The 8,590-nt window shown below is 45.5% G+C and overlaps 1 protein-coding gene across 1 annotated transcript in view; it reads right to left on the minus strand.

Annotated features, from left to right (window-relative positions):
- Positions 1–5,022, minus strand: part of NLGN1 (neuroligin 1) — an 835,296-nt gene extending 830,274 nt beyond the window's left edge. The window contains exon 1 of the mRNA XM_070406782.1: positions 4,630–5,022. The gene's annotated coding sequence lies outside the window, so the exon portion shown is untranslated. The remainder of the gene's footprint in view (positions 1–4,629) is intronic.
- Positions 5,023–8,590: the final 3,568 nt, after the last annotated feature.

Below are 8,590 nucleotides of genomic sequence, written 5' to 3' on the forward strand. Positions count from 1 at the left end.
ATGTCCACATCACACACACAAAAAAAAAGACCAAATGCTCAAGGAAAAAGCTTGTTTGGCCCTTTCCTGTCCTTTTTTTTTTTTACAATTTCATAGTTATTTTCCATTTATTAAACAAACAACGATACCAAAGAAAGAGATCCCCACCACCACTGCAATGCAAAAAAATTAAAATATAATGGAGAGTAGGAAACAGGGAATTGCCTTCCTTTGATGCAAGAGTAGTTATTGTCAACCCAGGATGATTTACCTCTGAAGACATTGGACAATATCTAGAATATTCCTGGTTGTCATAACCAGAGGGGTGAATGGGGCATGCTACTGGTATCTAGTCAGTAGAGACCACAGGTGTTACTATACATCCTACAATCCCCCATGGCACAGACAAACTTATCTGGCCCCAAATGATGATAGTGCCAAGGCTGAGAAATCTTGTCCCAGAGTAGTCTTTGCTATCTTTCTGGGGGACCTAGAAAGCAGGCATGATGCTAGAGGCACAGCAGCAATTTTATGACCATAAGAAGAAAAGTTCCAAAATGATAAAAACAAGCTGATTCCTAAATGATTAAGCAACTGTCTTCTGAGTTTTTATGATGTAAGGTAAACCCTTATTTGCTTAATCCACTGTTAGTCAGGTTCTATTGCCTCATAACCAAATGCATTTTTAAATGATGCATTTAACATTCATTTGTGGTCTACTTTATGTTAGGACATGGGGCTAAGCGTTCTGAGTGAAATGATAGATCAGGTATGGTTTTTGACCTCTGGGGACTTGCTATCCAGGGAGGGTGCCAACCATCAAGAAGTGTGAAAAGTAGGCTACTCCTGGTATGAAACATGTCTTTTGAAAGCTCAGGGTAAACATACAGGAAGGAAGCAGGGTGATGGAGGAAAGACTATTCTAAGAAAACAAAATGTTCTCTAGTCCTACAGTTGCTGAGTGTTTGTGTGTGTGTGGGGGGGGGGGGGGGGGAAGGGGAGGGAGGGACAGTGGGAAATAATTCATGAAGAAATGTCAGCATAAGCAAAGCATGTACTATTGAGGAAAGTAGTAAATAAGACTCTTGTGAATGGAATAATGAATATACTAGGGAGGAGTTCCAAGTGCAACGTGTTTAAATCCAAAAAGTAAAATTGGGGAGTAAATAGTGAAAGGAGATGAATGCCATCCGTGTTCTGGACTTCAGCATCCTAGCTATCAGGAGCCACTGGCCATCATTATTAATAAGAGACCTGCAAGGCCAGACCCATGTTGTAGGAAAACAAAAAAATAAGTTTGCTGAACTGGACTCAAGTGATTCCCTTTACAAAATAATTGAAATATAACCGAGGAATCATAGGAATTCAAATAGGTATCTTCCCATTTACATTCTAATAAGATGAAAATAAACATCAACCTTCACTTCAAAAGACTTTAAAATGTGCAAACGTGTATTGTTGAATTGTTGTGGTTTTAGATCTTACTGTCAATTCCAATTATGTTTTGCTTACAAAAACTACAAATTAGTATTCGTTAAGGTAATCCATAAAATAATTTCTTTGTATAAAAATTTAAAAAAGAATTCTGAAAATAAGCTATTACTCTGCTTTGCTTAAAAAATGTTATTTTTTAATTCAGAGAGCTCAGATTTAGATATGTATTCTCTAGTTATAGTTACTTAATTATCCTGTAAAAAATCCTAAAGAACGAATTTAAGGAAATAACCATGCGGAAGTAATAGAAGGGGAACAAAATATGAGAAGTTCCAGGTTGGAAGAGACTTTAGAAAAAGCCAGGGAAGTCACTCAGGCATGCGAAGTCATCAAGCCTCTAACACTCCACCTGCAGCAGATAAAGTTCTCAGCCTACCTTCTGTGAGTTTATATTCCATCTTCAATTTCAAATCAGTCTAGACATTTATGTCTGAAAATACATTATATCTAAGTATTAAAGGAAATTTTCACAAAATAAAGCACTGCTGAGGGAATAAAGGTAAGATGGACAGAAAGTACCTGGGGGGGTGGAAGGAGGGAGGCTGAGAAAAGGAGGGGGAGCTAAAGAGGACTTCTCTGCCCCTCACTGCAGGAACTGGAGTGTGGAGTCTGCTGCAAGACTGACTCCTTCAATTTCTGCTTCTGTTAAGAGGATTGGAAAGGCTAACTGTAGAATAGCAGGCTTACAGAAAACAGTTACTTCTTTTAATCAAACCATGTAATCAGAAGGCCTGGGTAATGATTAGCTTCCACTTTCTCTGTGAATCACTCAATCACTCAGCAGTGCGTACAGACTTAGATTCATTCTCTGCCAAGGGCACAGTAAACAATGTTTATACTTAACATTTAATATTTAAAATCCGTGCATGGCCCTTGCTTCTGAGCTCATTTCAGAAAGCTAGTGTTCTGCTAGGTTGCAATGGCTGATTGAAATGCCAAGACATTCGATAGGTTTTACACTCAAACACATGTACCTCTACCTTCCCCTGGTGATATTTATAGATGTGTGATCCTATTTATAATCAAGCACAATAGGTTTTTAAGAAATATATTATGATCCAGTGTTTTTATGTACAGTATGAGAACTTACATAGAGAAAACAGACTACTGTAGTTTCAGTATAAAAAGAAGAAAAATTAATATATTAAGTACCTGTAAAAATGCAGAGAATAGACACAAGGTTAGCTAGCTCTCTAAATTTACAGTTCCTAAGTCCTATGTGGTCCTGGAAATGAAAAAAGAACAGTATAAATACCTTTGTGGAGGCCAACTGCTCGTGATTTAGAATGATCACAAATGAATCAAATTTTAGACACCTAACTTCCCTCGTCTCCATAAGCCACTAACAACCTCCTCTGGAATAAATTATTCCCAGTTTTAAATTCCCTGCAGGTGGTTTTTCATGTCTGGACAGTCAGGAGCCAGCGGAAAGCGTTTTCAATGTTGAGACTACCTTCTCTCCCCAAAGGGGTTTATCGCCCAATAACGTATCATCTAGTCGCTGCTCATCGAGGGGGATCTAGGGAGTGACATGTTGGCTCGAACCATGCAGATCTGAAAACCACTTGGCAGAAAATGTGGGGAAGAACAACTTTCTCATCCCAGCCAAACTGAGAATCCGAGCCACCCCAGGAACCACCCCGAGGGCCGCGGGAGAGCAGGCGGCTGGAGGCGGCTCGCCCGCGCTCCGCCCGGGCTGCAGGCGAGGGTTTTCTTCTGGAGGCGGCATTGTTCCTCCATCTGCTCAGCCTCCGCATTTCCCGGGAAACCCTCCCGCGCTCTGTTCCTGATGGCGTTGGTACCTCTCTGCCGGAGATCGGCTCTCGGTCTCGGCGGTCCCTGGGCACGGCTCTAGGGTGACAAGCTGCAGTGACTGGGGCGCCGCTCTAAGGCGCTGGCGGCGACTGCACCGGCCCGCCGTGCGCGCCTCCCACTCGCTCTCTCCCTTCTCTCCGGGCCCCTCCGGCTCGGACGGGCTCTCCCGGCCTCCCGGCCACGACTCCCGCTCGCCTTTCCCGCGATCCCTCCTCTCACCAGCTCTGCCGGCTCCGCGTCGGCAGCCCGGACAGCGGCCCCGGGACAGACGCCCCGCGCCCGGAGACCGACACGAGGGACGGAAGGGTCAGGGCGCCGCGGGGAGGCGGGAGGAGGGGCGAGGAGAGCCGGGGGCAGGTGGGGGGCGCGGGGGGCGCGGTGGGGAGAGGAAGCCCAAGAAGAGAAGATGCATCTGCTCTGAAAGCGCCAATGGAGAGAGGACAGAGGGGGCAGGAATGGGGAAGAGCGAGCGGAGAACACCCACCGGGAGGGGTGGGCAAAACGGGCAATTTGCAAACTGCCGGGGCGAGAGGCGGTGATCGGAGGAGGAGGCAGGAGGTTGGAGAGAGAGAAGAGAGAATGAGGCAAGTGCCCCTCTCTCCCCTAAAGGTCGCGTCTGAAAACGCGTCCCCTGAACTGGGAGTTGCACAGGAGCTGGTCATGCTGTGTACACGGCAAAGGGTGGTTTTTAAAAAGAAATTAAGTGGGGATGCAGCTGTCCCTACGCCAGGCTCACTCGGTGGCGCTGAACTCGGGTAAAGGACCCTCCAAGGGAAAGGAATCGGCTTCATGCAGACACCGAAGCTGGGTGTCCTCCACGGTGGACTCCTCCAGAGATATCGGTTTGGTTTTACACGAAAATAAGCGTTTGGGGGAGTTCCATGAACCCCAGCGCCAAAGAAACCACCCAGTTCATTAAAGTTCTTTTTTTTTTTGAATGATTTTTATTTTTGTCAGAGGATAGAGGTGAGGGGTTGGCACCAAGAGATGTTTAAAAATCAGCTATCTAGGTAGCATGATTTTTCAAAAAAAAAAAAAGACAAATGGGTTTTCTAAAACAGCTAAAAGGGGACTGGAAAACTCAGTTCCTGGGCTGGAGGTTTGGGGGGCGGGAGGGAGAGAAGTATTTAAACTCCACCAGACGATTAAGCCTCCAGCATCACCACCCCCACCCCTCCATCCCCCATTGGAACTGGAAAAGGGTTAAGGGAACGCAGGAGACGAGCAGGGCAGGGTTGGTGGAAGGTGGGAGAGGAGAGGGAGAGGCAGAGAGTAGGAAGTTGGAGCGATTCCGGAATTAAGATCAACGCTGGCGCTAGGCGGACGCAGGCAGCTCCTTACCTTTCTCGCTAAGTCCCGTTGGCACCTGATCTGCAACCATAAATACTTGGAGATGCTAGTGTGCAGCCAAGCGATGGCCGAATGTTAAACAATTCTCCACGCTCCCTCCTTTTTGGAGAAAACAGGCTCAAAAAAATGTTCAGACTGTTCTCCTTATCCATCGGCTCCAACACATTCCGCTTTGTCGGGAAGAGCGACGAAAACCCAGTGCCTGGGCACGCGTATATGTATTTATATGTGATGCGGTCGGGATATAAACATATATACGTCTCCTGCATAGAAATCCAAGAAGAAAAAGCACCACAGATGCCTCTGAGAGACGGAGGGGACGGGAAGAGAAAAACTTGGCAAACCAAACGTATCCAAAGATTTCTTTTCAGGAGCCACCTGCTTCGATGTGCAGAATCCCCGAGAAGATTTAGAGGGAGATGGGGGGGGGGGGGGGGCGGATTAAACATAAAATACCCCAAACACACACTTGAAACTGGAAGAAGGCTAAGACGCGTGGATACGGAGAGGATGAGCTGATCTCCCTCCCGAGGGTACAGATCCGTCAGCCAAGTGAGCAATCGCCTCGGAAAATCACAGGCGGGGAGGCGGCTGCCGATGCGTCCCCGGCTCCGGTCCCCGCCGCCGCCGCCGCCGCCGCCGCTGCTACCTGTAGACACGCGCACACACGCACACACGCGCGCACACACACGGCACAGCCTCCTCTCCCTCCCCCGCCCCGCTCCGTGGCGTCGCCGGGTGCCGGAGTCTGAATCAAGCTAGACCCGTACTTCAGACCTGGTCCTGCCCCCTCGGAGCCACGATTTCCTCCCCCGCCACCCGCCCTGGCCGGGTTCATCCCACAGCATCCTCTCCCCTGTCCCCCCCACCCCCCGGCCGGAGCCGCTATCGATCGCAGTGGGGGTGGGCTTTCGGGGACGCGGGTCCGGGGTGGCCGACTGGATGCTGATGGTGGTCGCTGCTTGGACAAGTTTCGCCCTCCACCCTCCCTCCTCCCACAGCGATCCTCCACCTCCGCCCGCAGCGCCCGCAGCGCCCGCAGCGCCCGCAGCGCCCGCAGCGCCCGAGGCGGCTGGAGGGGTTAAGGCCCCCGGGCGTCACGTGTGACGTCCCCCGAGCCACTCCGAGGAGCGCGTGAGTGAACCGGCGCCGCCACCGAGCCGCGAGGCCTCGGACGCCAGGAGTTTCTCGGTTCTCGGCGTCGTCGTGCTCCTTTTCCAGGCGCCTTCGTCTCGGAGACGGAGAACGTGGAGTTGGAGGCAACAGCCTTCAACTGCGCCTCTTCGGGGTGTTTTGTGTGTTCTTTTTTTCCGCTTGGTACATCTCTTGGCACCAACTCCCCCCCACCGCCCCGCATTTGTGGTTTCCACCAGCTGGAGGCAGGAGAAGCTGCGAACTGTAGCGCCTGTTTTAGTCCGTTGGTTGGAGTAGTATAAACGCAGCGCCGCGGCCTTTGGCCTCTTCCCTCTGGCTGCGCCCACATCTGCTGCCGCTGGATGGGTGATCGTTAAAAATTCATCCTAGCTAATCAGCGCTGGCTTTTAGGACGGGTGTGACTCACTATACCACGTTGTTTCACCCATCCACTTCCTACAAGCTTCTCTGGGTGAATTTTTAAATAAGTGGGTTGGGGGCCAGGACCATTAAATTAATTGATTGCAATGTGTAATAATAAAAACAACAACAAATATCCACCAATAGGAAACCGCTAGGGTACTTCAGTGACACTTGGTCTAGAAAAGTGTTGTTGTTTTTTTCTCAACACACTCTTTAATCTGTAAAATTCCGGGAAAAGAAGGAATTTTGAAATAATCAACACTTAGATTGTGGTTGCCCTGAAGTGTTACTTTTAATAACAATAAATAAGAAATCCAGGTTCCAACATATGTGATCTGATTTTTCAAACAATCTTAACTATGACATATCATTCCTTCTTCTTAGAAAGAATTCAGTACCACATTTCCCCAGGACCTTTGCATTTACCATTCCTTCTGCCTAGGCAGGTAGGACTCCCTCCTGCTTTCACACAAGTTTCTGCTTAGATGTCTCCTTCAAAAGATGTCTTCACTGACTACTCTCTAAAATAGCATTCTCCTCCCCTTCATTCTCTCTCCTTAACTCTTATGTTTGCTCCAGAGTTCTTATTATAACCTGATGATATTAATTTTTTATTATATGCTTCTCCTCACCAGAAGGTAAGTGCCAGGAAATGAAAGACTTAGTCTGTTGTGTTTACCACTGTATGACAAGCACCTAGACTCCTAGAAGTTCGGCTGATTCATTGTGGTTCTCTATACATAGTTGAATGAGTGAATGAATGAATGAAGTCAATTTGACTCACTAATAGCAATCTTGAGGGCATGATTATAGACTCCCTCTAACTTCAGCCAACGATTGAACATAAAGGCCTAGGAATTTGCTGAGAATTTCTTGAAGACATTTCTTAAAAATGCATATCTTACTTAAAATACATCAAAGCCATCATTACAGGACATAGGCCCACTTTTTTGAGATAATGTTTGGAATGGACTTAAATTAGCCCTAAATGTGTTCATAAAGCAATGCTGCCATACTTCCTAAGACGTTTTATTCATTTAAGAGCCAATGGCACTTCATTACATATGACTTAGATTCTGCATTTGCTCATTTCCCAGAGTTTTACTATTTTAAATAGTGTATCTAGGTAATGTTCTTTTCTTAACTTCTGGAATTATTTTTTCATTACTATTTTAAAATATGAAATTTATAGAAGCCATTTATACAAACCTGAAACCACATTTATAATATACTATGAATTTAGTTCTTGAGTCAAGATTGCTTTGTATTATTCAATAAATGACCTCTCACTCACCAATCCTTTGAGTGCCTATCTTTCCCTATTACCTCATTACCGAAGGATCAAAACAACTATGAGGCATGGTCCTTTTGCCATGTGTACAGTATCTTTCGGGTAAGATCATACCTAGACAATGAGATGCCTTTGTGCACAATAGAAAAAAAAATTCCAAGGAAGGACATTCCAAGCAAAGAAGCAACATATGTAAAGGCATGAGCTTGCTAGCATGCAAAATGTTATTAAAAGCAAGTAGCTCAGGTCAGCTGGAGCCTGGGAGACATGTAGGGGACTAGTAAGAAATGAGTAAAATGGGTTACATAATGAGGGGACTTGTGTGTCAGACAATGAAATTTGGACTTGGCTCCTTGGCAAGTCCAGTGAAGGGCTTTCAGCAAGGAAGTGGTGCAATATACTTGCCTTTTAGAAAAGACTGTCCATGGCAGCATGGGAAGTGCATTAGGAGGAGTGGTAAAACCAAAGGCAGGAAGCCAGTTATGAAATTATTACTATAGAATACAAAAGAGATGCAAATTTCTGAACTACATAGTGACAACAAGAAAAAGAAATTAAGAAGAGTGAATTAATACAACACTTGGAAATTGATTAGCTATGGAATATGAGAAACAATTTTAAAAGATTTTTATTTTATTTTTTAGCTGGAGCAAGTAGATTAATCGTATTATCAATCATATCTTATGAAGTGGGGATTTTTTAGGATACCTATTTTACAGATGGAGAAATTGAGACTCAGGGGTTAAATTACTAGATCTAAGGCATAACAGTGTAAACTTCAAACTATGCCCTGTGGCTCCAAATTCAATTAACTTACCACTATTGCATATTATCCTCTTGAGCTAAAAGAATAAGCAGGTATGAGAATATGGCTTTTGAATATTAGTTGTTGCAAGTTTGTACTTAATAGGAGTTTAAGAGAAAACTACTTGAGTTGAAGATTACTAGGAAATGTCTGAAGTTTAATTATTCTACATTGCTAAAAAAAAGTCAAACTGTCTACAACTTCAATAAGTATAAAAAAGAGAGATCCGGAGAGAGAGAGAGAGAGTCAATCCAAGGCAGCTGGAAAAAACTCAATGGAAGATTGAATTTCTAGTTAGA

Source organism: Myotis yumanensis, unplaced genomic scaffold (assembly GCF_028538775.1).
Source record: "Myotis yumanensis isolate MYYU_CA2020_CCGP unplaced genomic scaffold, mMyoYum1.0.hap1 SCAF_2, whole genome shotgun sequence".
Classification (NCBI taxonomy): domain Eukaryota; kingdom Metazoa; phylum Chordata; class Mammalia; order Chiroptera; family Vespertilionidae; genus Myotis; species Myotis yumanensis.